The 18,689-nt window shown below is 32.7% G+C and overlaps 1 pseudogene across 1 annotated transcript; it reads right to left on the minus strand.

Annotated features, from left to right (window-relative positions):
- Nucleotides 1–5,857: 5,857 nt before the first annotated feature.
- Nucleotides 5,858–15,366, minus strand: LOC111298287 (L-ascorbate peroxidase S, chloroplastic/mitochondrial-like; annotated as a pseudogene). Its single transcript, XR_016340908.1, has 11 exons — nt 15,131–15,366; nt 14,899–15,045; nt 14,387–14,507; nt 14,201–14,301; nt 14,027–14,114; nt 13,276–13,341; nt 13,104–13,191; nt 11,797–12,023; nt 11,628–11,720; nt 6,396–6,483; nt 5,858–6,249 (listed from the first exon to the last, which is right to left on the minus strand). The product of XR_016340908.1 is annotated as an L-ascorbate peroxidase S, chloroplastic/mitochondrial-like (transcript).
- Nucleotides 15,367–18,689: the final 3,323 nt, after the last annotated feature.

The raw sequence follows: 18,689 nt of genomic DNA on the forward strand, positions 1-18,689 counted from the left end.
ACATCAAAACCTTGGTGCACAACTTCAAAAAGCTAGAAAAGCCATGTTCTTATTCCTCCTCAGGACTTCAAATCAAATGTTCTTCCAAAGATCCCATATGTTTTTGCAACAACAAGAAAAAGAAACATTTCAGAAGATTCAGACCTTTCAAACCTCTCATAATCTTCAGACCCAGACACAAGAAGTTCTTTAGATCTGTTGATAAACCCAGAAGATTTCAAAGATTCAAATTTACAAGAAAAAAGAAAGACCCAAAGATCAAAAGCTCAAAATATTTTCTCTGTGGAAAACCAAGATATTTCTTAAAGAATTGCCCAAAGTCAAACAAAAAGTCAGTCAAGATGATCCAAAATATTGCTACTATTTCAAGTATCAATCTCTCAAATGATGATCTTGAATCAATTTTTTCCCTTGATGATGAACAAAATGAAAGATCCCTGTTTATGATTAAGCAGTTTAATGATGATGAGTATGCAGATTCAGACTACTTAGAATACTCAGATGATTTCACAGATGATTAATGTTATGAGTATATATGAGTTCAAGAACTTCAAAAAATCTAAACCCTTTAACCTTCAAAATTACCCTTAGCTCCAGTACAGATCTTCCCTCACAAACATTCTCTTCCTATAACAGTCACAGCTTTCTTTGATACTGATACAACCCAAACCATAATAAATCCTCTTGTCTTACCCAAACATTTTTAGACCAAACAGAAAACTTTCTTCAAACATTTTTAGACCAAACAGAAAACCTTCTTCAAAACCGCTGATGAAAATGTATTTTCTATAGACTTTGTTAGCAACCCTATTACCCTTCAAATCTTTCTAGGATGTCACATAACTCAAAAGATTTTAGGATCTTCACTTCTCCAGAAAGACCTTGTTATTGGTTTTGATATCATTACTAGTATACCAAGTTTAAAGCTTAGTGGAAACGGTATCAAGTTTGAAAGTTATTTTAGACCTTGGAAAAACCTTCCCAACCTCTTCACCCTAACCCTTTCCTCAGATGTTTTTCAAGATTTCAAACACAAGTTCATTCATTTTTCATGTGCAGAAACTCACTCAGATTTCCTCCAGAAATGTGATCATCGACTTTGGTAAAACCCTGAATTTTTCATTTCCCTTCCTTTCAAAAAAAATGAAAATGCCAATCCTACAAAAGCTAGTCATTCAGGCATGAACCCATATCATTTCAAGCAAGCAATCCAAGAATGCTCCCTTCTCCAGGCTCAAGGATTAATTGAACCAACCTCCTTTCCATGGGTGTGTGAAACGTTTTATGTCAACAAACGTTCACAACAAGTTCGTGGAAAATTAATATTGGTAATCAATTACAAGCCTCTTAACATTTTCCTTGCAGATGATAAGTTTCCTCTTCCAGACAGAAAAACTTTGTTTGCAAATTTAGCAAATGCAAAAGTCTTCTCAAAGTTTGATCTCAAAATAAGATTTTGGCAACTAGGTATATATCCACAGGACAGATACAAAATGACGTTTTGTATTCTTCAACACCATTTCCAGTGGACCGTAATACCTTTTGAATTAAAAGTTGCTCCTTCACTGTTCTAAAAAGCTATGACCAAGATATTTGCTCCAATTCTTGATAATGCCTTGATTTACATTGATGACATCTTACTATTCTCTCTTGATGACACCTCTCATGCACAGTTATTGGATAAGTTCCAGCGTATTGTTCAACAGTATGGGATAATGCTTTCAGAGAAAAAAATGATCATTGGTGCTACAAAAATTGATTTCTTAGGCATGCATCTTAAAGATGGTCAGTACATTACTCAACCTCATATTGCTCAGTCACTTGCAGATTTTTCTGATGCAAATCTCTCAAAAAAGTAGACCAGTAATTTCTTGACATAGTCAATTACATGAATAAATTTCTCCCAGATATTGCCCAGCTTACATATCCACTCAGACAGATGCTCAAAAAAGAACCACCCATGTGGTCTCAAGTCCAGACAAATGCAGTACAAGCCTTGAAGATAAAAGTAAAGTCACTTTCCACTTTAAAGATTCCATCAGATGGTAAAAGAATATTACAGACTGATGCTAGTGAATAGTTCTGGTCAACAATCCTTTTAGAAGAAAAAGATGGAACCAGACAAATCTGTGGTTACAAAAATAAAAAATTTAAAGATTCGAAACTCCATTATCACTCTACACTAAAAGAGATTTTAGCTGCAAAGTATGGTATCCAAAGATTTGAATTTTACCTCATTGGATTTCATTTTCTCGTGGAATTAGATATGTCAGCCTTTGATCAGATGCTCAATTTCAAAAAGAAAAAATGCCAAATGCACAGTTACTCAGGCTATCACAGTGGTTCTCACAGTATTCCTTCACCACCGCACATATAAAAAGCAAAGACAACCTCATCCTAGACATGTTCACAAGACCTCCTTCGAAACCTCCTTCAAACACCTTGCAGGTTATTCTAGTCTTTTGCATGATGTCTTCTTTACTTTTACCCTCTTTTGACCCTGTTCCTCAAAAGGTCACCGATCTTTTTCTCTTCTCTTATCTTTACACCCCAAAATACAAACCTTTTATTTAGATCCAGATTTTCAACCAGTTTTTCCAGTTCATAACCTACCTTCTGAAATCCAGCAGATCATTACCAAAAAGACACTTGAAAGACATGCTCATAATCTCATCTACAAAATGCAGGTTATCCTCATCAAAAAATGAGGTGATCATAGTCTCAAACCCATTGGTTTTCATCCTTAGTTCTTTTTTCTACACCTGTTCCAGATCTCTCATACCTTAAGTTTATTCAAAGAAGCCTTAGTTCTTTTATGGTATTTATGCCAACTCTACACTATTGCCATTGAGTTTAACTCTTTTGAACTCAACTTTGCCACAATCACTTTTGCTAATAATGACTTCTTTTATGAAGCTGATATTCATTTAGGAACCTTTTTACAGTGGTTTAAACCCCTCCATACTTGGTATTCTCTCACCAAACACTTTCCCTCACACTACCATGTTATCTTCTTCTTTCACCGACCTTGTGACCTTTCTAAAAATTATGCTTTCTTTCAACCCCGTTCAGACATTTATGTGTGTAATCCATACTCTTTGTACAAATCTATCTTTCTCTATGCTCATGAGTACAAGCTCCTGTTAAAAAGACTCTGTAAAATCAACAACCTCTCAATCCCTGCAGAACTTTCTCCTTTCAAGAAAGAACCATGGTGGTGGTACCCTCCAAAATACATCTAAGAATTACACATTCACCTGGCATATTGGATTCCTGAACCACCTTATGACACTTGGTGGAGTGATTTATCACAACGACTTGTTAATTTTGATATTCACTGTCCTTCAGAATTAGCAGAACTTTCAACAAATCCTTACTGGCAGAATGATGAAGATCTTTCTAGACTTCGAGCAAGATTTGAACATAGAGTTTACAATCACTTATTTTAATGTTGTCATTCTACTCCTAATGATTTTGAACAAGAACTATTCATGTGGGTAGATGATTTTCTCGTTCTCTAGTACCTTGAAGATTTTCCAGAATGATGACACTCATGGTGCTACAAGACAGAAGATTCTTAGTTCCAGTCCAATATTGTATAATTACGTGTGCTAATTTCAGTTTTCTCCAGAAGACTCCACAGAAGTTGATAATGATGCTTTCACATCAAGACAACCTTATGTCAAGTCTTCATCAACTTTATGTCTTATTCAAGTCATAATGAGTCACTGTACTTTAGTATGAGTCACAGTGCTTAGTCACCGTACCTTAAGTGATGAGTCACTATACCATAATAATGAACCTTTGTACCATAGTAATGAGTCATTGTACCTTAGTTATGACTCATCGTCCTTTAGCCTTATCCTAAGCCACTTGTAAAGTTGCTTTGTCCTAATCTTGTCCTATTAGGCTACTAGTCCTTTACTTTTTCCTTATATAAATAGCATGATACTTTTCTAGGAAGTAATCATACACAACTTCTCAACAACATCCCTTGTAACAAAACCTTCCTTTATAAAATATGTTTGGCTAAAAACCTCTATTCTCTTTTGGTGATTCCATCTTCCTTTTTCCATAGTTACATCTTTTAGCTTCATACTTCTCTTCAAACTATTCAAAGTTTGCAGTGATACAAGTTGAGTATGCTCTGCAGTTGCCATATTATTATGGATCCTCTGCATCAGAAACTCTTGTAATCTGTTAAACAGATCATTGATCCCTTTCCCTCAGCCAAAGAAAAGTCATACCGCCCCAAGATCATACTAATAGTAAGTTACTATAGTGAAAGACATATCTCCATAAAAGTCAGGCCCTCAGTTCGACGTTAAGCCAAGAAGGCGCTAGAGTCTTGAACATCGGCTAGAATACCTTGGTTATATGTCTGATCTATGGAAAGCTTATGGTTGGTATTATCTTATCAAGTTTGATCGATCTACACGTTGTTGTCATAGTACCAGATAATATTGTTAGGACTCTACCACCCGGAGAGCCCGGAACTGAAGCCGTGTCAGTTGCCAGAGCCTTGACCGTACTACCTGTCGTTGTGTATAAAAATGGTATCATAGCGGCATATGAGTTTTCTTTTAATGCTTGGGCAAATTTATTTCGGTTGGAAATCATCCACAATCTCAATTGTCTTTGTTCGCTGAACAAAAAAGATTGTCCAAATTTTTTTGGGCTAAAAATGTGAGGCAATAGGCCCATTCAATGAAAATATTGATGTCCATTTCCGGATTTTGTGTTTAAGGTTAAAACCATTCATTATTGCAGTTTTATCACAAGGAATGTTAAAAAAATCATAGTTTTTTAGTCATAACACATCATCCTTTACTTGAAATCTTGACAACAATCACTGTTAATTTAATTTTGAGAAATGAAAGTAATCATTTAATCATATTCCAAGCAAAAAAAAAAAAAAAATGGCAACAGATTAAATTGATAAATGGAGCTGCAATCAAGAGAGACGGTTTTATATTCTTTCAGATCCAACGTCTGGTCTATCTACTACTTCACTTTGACATACAGGGCGTGAATTATCTGGTGTAGTTTGTAGCTAATTTTCTGAGTCTTTAATCCTCCATTACAACCAAAAAAATTTTAATTTTGAGAAAGATTAGAAATCTAATATGAGCCTTAGTTGGTCATATGCTATCGGTATCGTTTCATGTCAAAATGTTGGGTTGTTTTAGAAAATCTTTGAATGGGAATCCGCAAGGTTTCTATTTCTTTTGTGGATAAATTAAAGCAATTGGTCAAACATATGACATCTCATTTAGTTTTGTCAGGATTCTTAATCCTACTTCATTAAGATGGACGACCAGGATCCATTGTGTTACAGATTTCTCTATTTCTTTGCATGAAAGCTTATTGAGCTTGACTTAAATTCTATAAAACCTACTCTCATACTCGGAAGATTCAATCCGAGAATTTTAAAAGAACTTGAAAGCGGCCCAATAGACATATTTTTCCTTTTGGATTTTACGCATATCATCTTTGCCAATTGCCATTAACGCATATGTTCAGTATTGAAATATTCAATAGCCAAGTACTCATAAAATTCAGTTGAAATTTCTTTCCAGAGGAAAAGACCACAGGTGGCCCATGTTTCAAGGACCAATTTCAATATGTAACAAGTAATAAGTAAATGAAATCAATCTTAGTTCCCAGCCGTGGTATAATACCAGAGTGTTAAACTCTTAGTTTTTATAATCAAAGTTCAAATTTCCAACCTTTCAAATACCAAAAACAAGTAATAACTAAAGGAAGCCTAAGTATATATCCTACGGCTTGAAAAAATTCTTAGCTGATATAAACACTGATTAAGCGCTGATGCAACATGAGACACCATATATTCTCATAGTCTGATTCAAATTCACTACTATTAACCATAAGATCAATGACGAAAACAAAAAGTTGTGTTCTACTTCTATAATGAGAGCTCAAACACTGAGTTAATCAATAATTACCAAGAAAAGATGTCAAAATGGCCAAGGCACCAATAATAATCATGATATTTAGAAAATAGTTGGTTCGTAGAGGCTTATCAGGGATTCCACCAAGTGCTTCGTATTCTGCTCGAATCTTCTGCTTCATAGACTCTGAGAGCTCTCTATGCAATCCAAAATGCTCATTGAATTTTTATTCTTTCCTCTTCATTTAGACTTCCAAGTTTATGATGTGAGCTTGTATTATTGTAAGACACGGCAAAATAAAAAAAATAAAAAAAAAAGAACTTGCTTTTTTTTACTCCTGCAATAAATCATGGAAAACAGACAAGATGAACAATTTGTGCATTTCCTTCAGATGATTCTTTCATGCAAAAAAAAAAAAAATGCAATGACTTTTAGAAATCAGTATTTATAAAGAAAATGAAATGAGTTATTCATGGTTGCTACCTTTCCAGTCAAGTGATTGGCAGCCACAAAATTCTCTGGTGCAGCTTATGTAGAACCATCATCTAACACAATTCCCTGATCATCAAATCTGGCAAATCATATTCAGGTCCTTAAAGCAACTCTCTCACATCATTCTTATAATCTAACTTAATAAAAGAAAATCTTTCTTTTCAAGGTTATAAAAGAAACATAAAAGTTGCATGTCTGTCTATACACCTATGTAAGTCTAAACCTACATCAGAAACCGAAAGACAAAAGCAACTTGATGGAACTAAAACTTAAAATTGATACTAGCCGAACCACAAATTTAAAGTCTTGTAAGTAACATAAACATGAGCAATTTAGAATATTTCAACAACATTGGAATTTGCACAGAAAAGACCCCATCATTTTTCTTTTGCTTATGCTAAGGTCTCATTTATCCATCTAGAGATGAGACAAATTCTTCTTCGTGGAACATAACATTCATGAAAAACTTAGGTGAGGTACATTTAACAAGCAAACCTATGAGAATCTTCTCCAAATGTCAAAAGAAAACAACACCATCTTAATAAAAAGAAAAATGGGGTTAAAGCTTAAAAGTAACAGAAGTGTAGCAATTTTTACTAATTAAATTTTGTGGAAAAACTAAGAAATAAAACTATGTGAAAAACTAAAAGTAAAACTGAATGTATATTGAAAAACTGCTCATAAGAATTATACAAGCACCTTAAGTTTATATACAACTAACTAGTGGCTAAACTAAGAAACTAAATCTTTCTAAAAGTGATCCTATAATTAAGGGATTCTCTATTCTAATTTTCTGTCTTTACTTCTAAGGATAAAAATACTTAATTCTAAAGATACAAATATAAATATATAGATTACAACCAACTGCAAATAAAAGTTTTCCCACACTCCCCTCAAGTTGATGAATAGGTGTTTTCCATTCCCAGCTTGGAAATAATTTCTTGAAATGTTACACTGCTGAGACCTTTAGTCAACACATCTACAAGTAGACCATTGGTTGATACATATGGTGTACAAATCAACCCACTATCTAGTGTCTCCTTTATGAAATGCCGGTCTACTTTAATGTGCTTTGTTCTGTCATGTTGCACAGGATTGTGTGCAATGCTTATTGCAAACTTGTTATCACAGTAGAGACTCATTGGTCCATCCCACTTGATTTTCAAGTCTTCTAGAATAATCTTTGACCATAATAGTTCACAAATTCCTTGAGCCATTGCTCTGAATTCTACTTTAGCACTTGATCTTACCCTCACATTCTATTTTTTACTCCTTCAAGTCACAAGATTACCGCCTAAGAAAGTGTAGTAGCCTGAGGTGGATCTTCTATCCGTTACTAAACCTGCATAATCTGCATCTGTATATGCATCTAGAACCAGCCCTAAATTTCTTTTGAATAAGATACCTCTCCCAGGATTGGCCTTCAAATAGTGCAATACACAGTAGACAACTTGTAGGTACACTTCTTTAGGACTATGCATAAATTGACTTATCACACTCACAACATATGTTGTATCAAGTCTAGTATGTCAGAGATAAATGAGTTTTCCAACTAATCTCTGGTACATCTCTCCATCTACAGCAACATCTTTATTAGCTTCTCCAAGTTTATGATTAAGATCTATAAGGGTATTTACAAGTTTACATGTGAGTTTTCTAGTTTCCTTCAAAAGATCCATCATATATTTCTATTGTGAGATTCAAATACCATGCCGTGAGCGAGTTACTTCAATTCTTAGGAAGTACTTCAATCTCTCTAGCTCTTTTATCTCAAATTCTCTAGCCAAACACTGTTTTAGAAATTCTCTCTCTTTTTCATCATTTTCTATTACAATTATATCATCAACATACACTAATAGAACTGTGACTCTCCTTGAATCAAAGTGCTTGATAAACAATATAGAATCTCCTTAGCTCTGTTTATATCCCATTGCTAGCATCACTTTGGCAAATCTCCCGAACCAAGCCCTAGGAGACTGTTTAAGGCCATATAAAGCCTTTTTTCGCTTGCATACCTTGTTTACTTCTAGGTGACCTCTAAATCCTGACAAAACCTTCATATATATTTCTCTTTCCAAATCACCATGTAGAAAAGCATTCTTTACATCAAATTGTTGAAGCTTCCAATTGTAATTTGCAGCCAATGATAACAAAATCCTAATTGTATTCATATTGGCAATTGGAGCAAAAGTTTCTTGATAATCCACTCCATAAGTTTGAGTATAACCCTTAGCCACTAATCTGGCTTTATACCTTTCAACAGTACCATCCGCCTTATATTTTACAGTGAAAACCCATTTACATCCAACTAGATTTTTTCTTTTAGGCAACTCTACCAATTCCCATGTCTTATTTTTCTCTAAGGCCCCCATTTCAATTTTCATGACTTGCCTCAATTTCTCGTTGGATAATGTGTCGCATACTGTAGTTGGAATAAAAATAGTGTTTAGGTTCACAAGGAAAGTTTTGTGGGATAGTGAAAAATTTTCAAATGAAACAAAATTAAAGATTGGGTATAGTGGATGCCTAAAACATTCTCAGGTTCCTTTCCTAATGGCAATAGGCAAATCATAATCACTAGTTATAGTTTTAGGAGATTGATGCTCATTTTGAGAAACAGAGTCAAAGACTATAGTTACCTCATTTCTAGAGTTAAGATCAAGTTCTTGGACTTACACTACTTCAGGATTTGAAACTTTCCTTCTTGAGTACACTTATAATTCCTTCATAGAATCAAGAACAATATTATCCTTTGTCACATCATCTATGTTTGGAATGGGTTAAAACTCAAATTCAGTAATTGACTTTGACTCACAAAAAACAGGTTCAGACTCAAAGGAATTAATGGGTGAAATTGTTTAAAAGGAGGACAAATCAAGCAAAAAGAAGTCTTTATCCTTATCTTCCACAAATGAAGTCTCCCCCTGAAGATAAGGTTGAGTAAAAAATGGTTTACTTTCTTCAAAAGTGACATCTGCAGACACAATTTTTTTATAGGAGAATAATAGCACTTATACCCTTTATGAGTTGATGAATACCTTACAAAAATGCACCTAATTGCTTTAAGATCCAACTTCCCCCTATTATGACTGTGAACATAAACAAATGATGTACAACCAAATATCCTATTTGTGAGGTTGTTTGTGATATTAAAGTTGGTATAGAATTGTGAGAGTAGTTTCATAGGAGTTTAAATCTTAAAACCTTTGAAAGTAACCTATTTATAATGTATGTGACAGTGAGAACAACTTCCATCCAATAGGATTTGGGTATATTTGGTTGAAAAAGTAAAGCACAAGTTGTGGCTAGTAAATAGTTGGTTTTCCTCTCTGCCACTCCATATCCTAGGTGTGAGGTTGTTTGTGGTATTAAAGTTGGGATAGAATTGTAAGAGTAATTCCATAGGAGTTTTAAATCTCAAAACACTTGAAGGTAACCTATTTATAATTTATGTGGCAATGAAAACAACTTCCATCCAGTAGGATCTGGGTAAAGTAAAGCTTGGGTTGTGGCTAGTAAATGGTTGTTTTTCCTCTCTGCCACTACATTCTGCTGTGGAGTATTAACACAAGATGACTCATGGATAATCCCTTCCTTTTGAAAATAGGTAGATAAACTCTAATTGAAATAGTCTCTTGCATTATTAAACCTAAATCTCTTGATTTTCACTCCAAATTGATTTTGGATCATGTTTTGGAAGTTTAAAAACACACTGTTCACGTCTAATTTAGATTTAAATAAAAATATCCAAGAGACCCAAGTACAATCATCTATGAAAGTAACAAACCACCTTGCACAAAAAATATTATGAATTGTAAAAGACCCCATATGTCACTATGAATCAAGTAAAAAGGAGTAGAACTTCTTTTATTGCTAACTGGAAAAGACACACGTCTATGCTTTGCAAGTTCACAAACATCACAATGAAAATTTTTGGCATTTAATCCTTTGAAAAAAGAAGGAAACATGTTTTTCAAAATTCCAAAAGAAGGATGTCTAAGACGAAAATGATAAAGCCAAATTTTGTCTTTATTGGAAGATTTTTCAAAAAGAAATGACAAAGGTAAACTATTCTTGATATTACTTACGTTGTTTGATGTCTCAAGATAGAATAGTCCATCTTTCTCCTTATCTAGTCCAATCTTTTTCTCCAAACTCTGGTCCAGAAATTCACAATAGGAAGGATAAAAAGTTATTTTGCAGCTCATATCTCTAGTAAGTTTTTGCATAGATATCAGATTAGTAGATAATCTAAGAACATGAAGAACATTTTTAAGAACAAACGATGGATTAATTTGAACATCTCCTAATCTTGCCAATGTAGTAAGTGAACCATCTGCAACAACAATTTTCTTATTACTAGGACACAGGGTATAAGCACTAAACTTTTGTAAGGAATGTGTCATAAAGTCTGTGGTTCCTAAGTCAATGACCCAAGAACTCATAATAAGCTTAACAAAGGCATCTAATCCATGAGAACCAGAAACTTCACCTAAACTAGAGACCTTACCCAAAGTACATACCCTAGTAGGCTTTTCAAAAGTTTTCAATAAACTTCTTAGTTTCTCAATCTCTTCTCTATCCAACTCTCTCTGTTCCGAGACTTCAGTAATACTCCGGTGGTTTTACCAGTTGTCACTTTCTCAAATCGGATAATAGTGGCAAATTCTGCTAACTCTAGTATGGTTATCTTTCTCAAGACTGAAACGAGTCTTGATAATAAAGGTTTAACCAAAAATGATTCTAAGCAATAAAGGCCAAAGAAGGAAAAAATAAGACTGAAAGATTTAACAAGATTTGGCTATGAAAGACTGAAATAGAATTCAACAATGAAGGCTAAAAAAATTTTCTTCCCGAGAAGAGCCTAAAGATCTAATACCATGCGAAAAAACTAAGAAATAAAATTGTGTGAAAAACTAAGAGTAAAACTGAATGTATATTGAAAAACTGCTTATAAAGAATTATACAAGCACCTTAGGTGTTTATACGACTAACTAGTGGGTAAACTAGGAAACTAAATCTTCCTAAAATTGATCCCATGATCGAGGGATTGACTATCCTAATTTTTTGTCCTTAATTCTAGGGATACAAATACTTAATTTTAGAGATATAAATATAAATATACAGATTACAATATTACAACCAGCTGTAAATAAGTGTTTTCCCACAAACTTTTCTTATTCAAGAAAGCAATAAAAATGCAACCATCCATCATAAACAAACCTCTGGAGGGTCAAATTTGGGCCCAAGATTGCTAGGTTTGGCATGGGCTTCAGCAAAATCCTTGAAGAATGTCTCTTGATCTTCAGCATATACCTGCAAATAGAGTAACCCTTAGCCAAAACTGATATTATATTTGCTAACTGGCTTAAATTGAACTCAATTTATTTACCTTGAAAGAGGGATCTTCAAAAAGAACAGCATCAGTTGGCAACACAAGCAGATCTTCCTCCCTTTCCGCTTTGATGTCTTGTATGGATAAGAGAATTAGACACTTTTACATCTCCTCTTACTCGAGAAGAGAAACTGATTTCAATTTCAAACCTTGAAGTATGAATTGTCAAACTTCAACCATTGCACTGTCCAGGACTGCCCTCCTGGTGCTCCTGGCCCATCTTTCTGTCATTCAAGAAGGAAAATCCAATTTAAATCCTTAGATGCGGTTATTGGTAAAACTATAGCTACTAGAACCACCAACATTCATGTTCCACTTAAGGAAAAAGATCTTTCTAGTGATTATGAAGGCATTAACATATGATACCACTGGCAAAGTCAGCAACCACAGTTGCTCATTAAAAATTCAACAAAACATTAAGAAAGACACTTGACAACAAATTGTATTCAGGAAGACAATCAATTTGCTTCATGACTATAGAAATTATTTGTAATTCTCTGATAGTGTGACTCAAGCTAGCATGTCGCATCTTGAGGTGATACCGTAGAAGTAAAATGGGATAAATATATGAGGATATGCCCAAATTCATTTTGTTTGGTGCACCTTCAGCCACTGAATTTTTCATTCTTCTGAGGATTCAGTGTAACGATCAGCTTTGAAAGTAAGTTCAAATTTCTTTCTCCTGGCTCACCTTTAGAAAGTCCATTAATGGATAGTAAGCTAAAACTTCCAGCTAAATTTTTTAGAGGAAAGAACTGTCATGCTAGAACCATATAGTTCAGCGTGAGAAACAACCAAGATAGCATTAATAGAAGTTGTTGATATTGGACACACTAACCTAATACTGGTCCACTGGAAACAGGACAGCTTAAACCCAAAAGGGACAAGTTGATTTTTACTTCTTGATTTTGCTTTTCTCATGAAATATTGCCCTCACGTATTTGTTACTGATCACATGTATTGACAGGTTTCCAATCAAGAACTTCAAGAGGTTGACAGGCTGGGTAAGCAGTTCTCAGCCAAGGTTCAGTTTCGACAAAGTATTTGGAGGTCATCCCCAGGTATTTATCCCATTGAGACCAAGTGCATTCAGGATATGGGGACTGCTTCTCTGAGGAACAGTAATTTGCTAAACAGATGGCACTTTGTATCTTCTGTAGTAAGTATAACAGACTACAATGCTAAGCATTTGCTTGCTCCATTATCTATGGCATCAATTAAGAATTGAATATGACAGATAATGAACTTAAGTTATCAGATAAACAGAATTTTCCTATTCATATCAAAACTAGCTGCTTAAATACCATATACTTCGTTTCCCATTTACCCCAACTGCTATGTTCTGGTCTGGACCTCCCAAGTGTGTGTGCACCAGATAATGCAACTATTTCCCTGCATAAAAAAAAGGCAGATGATTACTATCCTCGTGTGCCATGCTAAATACAATTACCAAGGATATTTTACAATTAATTTTACCTTATCATTTAATCCCATTCGGTAGAAAACCTCTCGTAGATGATCACAAGCGAAGGGGTCCAGCAGCTAAGCAACAGAGAAATGCTATAAAAGTTAGTGGTCTCTAATCATAAATAGAAGCCAATGTATCAATACCTATGAGGTAAAAGGAGGCAAAACAACCTAAAACTATGAAGTTTGCCAATGTAAGGTATCTAATAATCAACAACTGACACTTAGCTACATACTTCAGAACTTCAAAATGTTGACAAAGATAGAAATTAAAGCTCATCACTTACAAAAGTTTGCAACATAAAATTGTATTAATACTATTCTAGGTTCATAAGTGATCAATTGCTGGCGGCTAAAACATGGTCAACCGTTTAAGTTTAAGAACCTAGTATTACTCTTATGAAAATCCTAAAGATCTAAATATTCTTATTTAATCTATAGTGATGCCACATTGCCACTTGAGGTATTTGCTATATGTTGTTGATTATAGAACACCTATTGGTACCAATTTTTTGGTCAGATAAAGACAAATTATCTGTTATCCGTGACACACTTCACAACAATGCAATGACCCACCTAGAAATCCAGAATTAGATGGACTAACACGACATGTTCGATTCATGGTACAACCATTCAAAAAGTAGGAGCCCACAGACATCCATGAAATAGGTGCCTCAAGTTTCTAGTTACATTTCTTAATTTAGGAAACCATATGCACCATGATCTCCCCCCACAATTTACATTGACATGGTTCACTTACCAGGTAGCCTGCCCTCTTCAGGACACTCATTAGGACCAGAGACATCCACCCTTCCATATTTCATGGGAATTTTGGGTCCCCCAGCCTCCTGAAATTTCAACTTGATTCTCATTACAAAAATTAAACAGTCAATTAATGCAAAAATACTCATTGAAGTGCAACAGCAAGGATGACCTCAATAGCAGTGGCACTAGCCAACTGGAACAAATCAGCATAAGTTACACCAGAGTACTTGTCCTTGATAGGCTTTATAAGATTCAATGCGTTCACAAGACCTGAAACGCAAGATTATGAGACAACAGTGCTACCAAGTACCAACTGAGCTAATTACATGTTATAAGAATAAAATAAAAATTTTACCAGCGTTGGCTGCATGTTTCAACTCGACTTCAAACCTAAGACTTCCATCCGCTCCACCCCTTCGCAGCCATTCCTCGATGTTCTTGTTCTAGGTACCAGCATCGTGCAATCCTAGAGGAACCTGTTGTGCATATAGCAAATATTTTTTCAATTCATGAAAGACTGCTTTCGCTGGTTTGGTCGGAATAAAATAGGAAGAGAAAAGGAAAATAGTTGAATTGAGCCCTTTATTCCCCTCAAAATCCAATACTTCTTTTTTAACAAACTAAAGGGAAACACTCATTTAACACAAATTAAGCATTTTATTTGCAATTATACAGTAAACTAAAACAAAGTTCAATTTACACTCTTAATACTGCCTAAACTGATACTTCATTTCTGCAAATACGAAATGAATTATCACTATCATCAAATATTTCTTCAGAATAAACCAGGATATTATTCGTTTATGCTAAAAATTCAAAGAACATAACCACACTTATTGAACAAGAAACAAAGTGAAGGATTAATACCAGAATTGGATGGCAGAACTTAGATTTGAGAAGCTCCTTGATATCTTCTCTAGCACTCTTCAACTGATCAGGATCCGAGGATGCGCATTTCGGACTTGCTACAGTACTGAATCCTCCGCTACTCGACACATTAACTGCCGATTTCGTCTATTTATCATTAAAACAAAATTAATTCAAAAAAATAGAAAATATTTATTATACGAAAAAGAGAACATAAAAGAAAAGGAAGAACCTGATAGCTAGAGAAAGGAGAAGAGAGAGGACAAAAAGCGAGGGATTTGAGAGAAGAATAGAAAGAAAGGAGAGACGGAGAAGAGAAGGAAGAGGAAGAGGAGCGGAGAGAAAGTCGAGCTCTGACTGAGTAGGAGGAGGAAGCAAAGATTCGAGAATAGGCGGTGGTGCCTAGAGACGAAGCCATTGGCTTTGGCTGCGATAGAGATTGCTAAGCCAAAGGAAAGGAGATAGTTAAGGGTGTAAATGACATAATAACGTTAATAAATTATTTAAATTTTGATTTAATTATTATTAAATTAAATTTAAATTTAAATAATTTAATTTATTGATATAATCGAATTTATATATTTTTATATTTAATTTGAATAATTTATAAATATAATTAAATTTTTATATTTTAATATATTTTAATAATTTTTTATAAAATATTTTAAATTTTAATTTTAATTTGAGTATAAATAATAAAAATTTTATCGAATATAAAAATTAAATTTATTTTTATATGTGAATTAAATTTAATTAAATAAATTTTAATAATTTAATTTTTATTTAAATCGAATTTAAATTTAAAAAATAAATTTGATTAAATTTATATCAAAATTTAAATCTTAAATTAAAAATTAAACTCAAATTTAAATTTAAATTCGATCTATTATACTTTTTAACATAAGATGTCTGCCATTTGACTCGCTCGCTGTCTCCAATTGTTTTGGATCAAGAAGTGGCCTTTCGGGCCAATGGCAAACGCACGCCTTTGTTTGATTTTGATTTCGATTTTGCTTTTGGCATCATTTAATTGATAGTAGCAAAACTGCATTCGACAAAACATTTTTCTTTTATCTTTTGCCCATTATATGGTTAGTGGTGTTTGGAGGGATTTATTCATTATTGTATATATACACTTAAATATGAATTTATATCACTGGATTAGTAAATTAAAATTGGATTATTAATTTTTCTATATATCATTGGATTTATTAGGTTACCAAATGTGCATTAATTAATTATATTAATTATTTAATTATAGTGTAATGATAATTTTATAAAATTATTTCTAAAATTTAAAAAAAATTTTATCAATGTATAAGATTGTTAGTGCCAGACGAGAAAATAAATTAAAAATTTTATGATTTATTAATAAAATATTAACCTTTTAGATTCGTGATCAAATTCAAATGTTACGGTTTTAGATGTAAGGCCGTAAGCGTTACGTTCGACTCTGTATAGGAAAAGAATGGGTTTCCGTTGATTTCGAACGCCAAAATTTACTATGTAAAGGCCAGGCCCATTTCTAAGCAACTGAATTAATAGACATAAAGCCCATGGTTTAAGGGAATAACAGGGAATCGAGGTGCCAGTGGCAAGGGGGAGAAGATGAGCATCTTAGCAGTATGTTTTTCCGTAAAAATAATAATAATAATAATAAAGTTTAGCAAAAATTTAGCTTTAAAAAGATTTGAATCTTGACCAATTCAAGAGTTAAATATCATCTGCACGATAAATATATATTTCTATACTTATAAGAGTTTGACAAAGATACATTCAAATACTTTTCTCTAAAGTTTTTTCTGAAAGCTCAAGATTATTTTTTACCGTATTGGAATACTGTTTTTCAAATAAAACCTTAATCCGATACCATTTTTCTTACCTTTTGTTTCCTTCATTTCCAACTTTCATGCAAAATCTGAATAAGGTGTCAACAGTACTTTTTCGTTTTAACAATTAGCAATGGTAAATTGAGGCGACAATTTGATTTAGGATCGTGCTCGTGAGTGGTGACACAACATCAGCATTTCTGCTAAGTTGGGCCTGAAAATATGAAATGAATGGACTGAGCTTAGTATGGTGGCATGCAAAATAATAATAATAATAATAACAAAATCAGAAAACAAAACAAACATTTTCATGTGTGGATGCTTTACTATAAATATGAAGTTAGTTGGGATTCCTTAGCACAATTGGAGAAAATCATTTTCATGCTGATAAATCAAATGGGGATAAAAGTCAAAAGTTACATCAAATTGGAAGGTCAAATGAATTATTGGACTAGAAGGATAAAAAAACGAGTAAATGACTAAAAATTGACACGTTGAACTAATAGCTAATTGGTTATAAGCCTACTGTTACTATTATTATCTAGTAGTTTATGTATATCAAATAGTGATAATTTATGTATTCATATCATATTTTATATAAAAATTATGTATCATTATTTATGTTGATTTAAAAAATAAAAAATAAATTTTTATTTTTATTAAACATATATATGATTATTGTTAAAAATTTTAAATTATATTATTTTTTTATTATTTTCATATCATATGATCGTATCATATTTTAAATTATTAAACATTCAATTTTTTTTTAGTTTTACTCCATTCAATGATGGTGGCCAATGCTGTGGAGATTTATATGCAAATGTGCTAATAATATTGTTTTGGCCCCAATGGAGGCTTTAGTGTGGAAAGAAAGCATATTCACAGCTGTGTAAAAAAAGAATGAATCTTCGCTACACCGGCCACAATCATCCAACAGCTTTGTATTATTTATTTTTTAAGATGGATTTTTTTAAATTAAAATTTTTTAAAATTTGTATGTAACTTACCATTGAATAAATTTTTATATAGCACTTCATATCTTAGTTTTTTTCCTATTTATATATATATATATATTTCATTTTGTTGATTAGGTTTTTTTTTTTTAGTATTATAATAAGATGTTTATTCATATAGCAGATATAAAGTCTTTATCAGCCACACCTGCCATAATTCTATTTCAAGTTAATACACTATCTTCCATTTTTCGTTGCCAAAAATGCAAATGGAAATTCAGAGTACATCCTCAATGTTGTAAATATTATAAAATGATTGTTTTAAAGATGTTTCAATATTTTTTTTTGCCAAAATATTTTTTTAAATTCATATAGATGCATAAAATGCTAAAAAATGATGTCTGAAAGTTGATTAATAAACCTTTGAAATAAAAAAAAAAAAAAGTAAAGGGATATGAATGAATTTGGAAAACAATACAATGCTAAGCTTTAAAGGTAATGCGTGGATGATTTTGTGTTGAGCTTATCAAGATGTGAAATTAGAGCATGTGAACGCATCGCATGATTTTTGTTTTACGAATAAATTTATTTAAGACATTTGAATTTCATAAGTCGGACATTCGGGGATATTGCGACTTGAAGTGATATATAATATAAAATGTTAAATGAGTGAGCTTTTTAATCCTAAAATTTGTTCAATTCAAAGAGGAAAAAAAATTATTGAAATAAAACTTAAATAAACTTCATTTTCACTTGCATTATATTTCATTTTAAAATATTTCGTCCGCATGTAATCTTACCATCTCAATTAATAATATTTTTTCTACTGCCATATATCCTATCCATATATGTTTGAACTATCATAATTTTTTAATGACTTTTTAAAAATAAAATTTAATATGCAATTTTAACCTTAATTTGTGATTAATACTAAAGTTTTAGCATTGAACATTTGGTTCAATAATATATTCAAATTTTATCATGTGTGAGTTTAATTGTTTAATTA

This window comes from Durio zibethinus, chromosome 3 (assembly GCF_047325235.1).
Source record: "Durio zibethinus cultivar Kanyao isolate XHJ-2024 chromosome 3, ASM4732523v1, whole genome shotgun sequence".
NCBI classification, from domain to species: Eukaryota; Viridiplantae; Streptophyta; class Magnoliopsida; order Malvales; family Malvaceae; genus Durio; species Durio zibethinus.